Raw genomic sequence first — 555 nt, forward strand, 5'->3', positions numbered from 1 at the left:
TTTGGGCTGAGCTTCCCCGCCTCGGGAGTTGCCTCCTCTCTCCCGGGTTGCACTGGTTCAGGCGCAGCTAACCAGGCTGTGGGTTGGCTGACAGCTTGGGGCACGCCCGGAGGCGGCGGGGCGGAGCTCTGTGTCGCAGGGATTCATTTGGACCTGAAAGACTCCTTGGTGCCAGTGTCCTGTGTAAGACAGACAGGAACCCGGAGAGCCTGAGGGCGGGACTCCGAGACCACCGTCACAGCCCGCTGCTTGAGGGAGAGCTTGGAGGTGGAGGAAGAGGGCGGCTGTGAGGCAGGAAAGAGGGGGGCGTGGGGTGTGGGGCCTGACGTGGGCTCCCCGGGAATGGTCAGGCAGGAGACACTGGTGCTGGGGACAGTCGGCAGTGATTCCAGGAATGGCTGAGGGGAACAGGAAGGGGAAGCAGCCGGGGAGGGGTGTCGTCAACCCAGCTGACACTGGGTGGCCGGAGCTGAGTCCCACGGGAGCCCCTGAGAGTCCACACGGAACACGAGCCTCAGAGACGCCTGCTCTGGGGAGAAGGAGCCGGGGCGTTTG

The sequence above is a fragment of the Chinchilla lanigera genome, unplaced genomic scaffold (assembly GCF_000276665.1).
Source record: "Chinchilla lanigera isolate Chin_1 unplaced genomic scaffold, ChiLan1.0 scaffold00029, whole genome shotgun sequence".
In the NCBI taxonomy this organism is placed as follows: domain Eukaryota; kingdom Metazoa; phylum Chordata; class Mammalia; order Rodentia; family Chinchillidae; genus Chinchilla; species Chinchilla lanigera.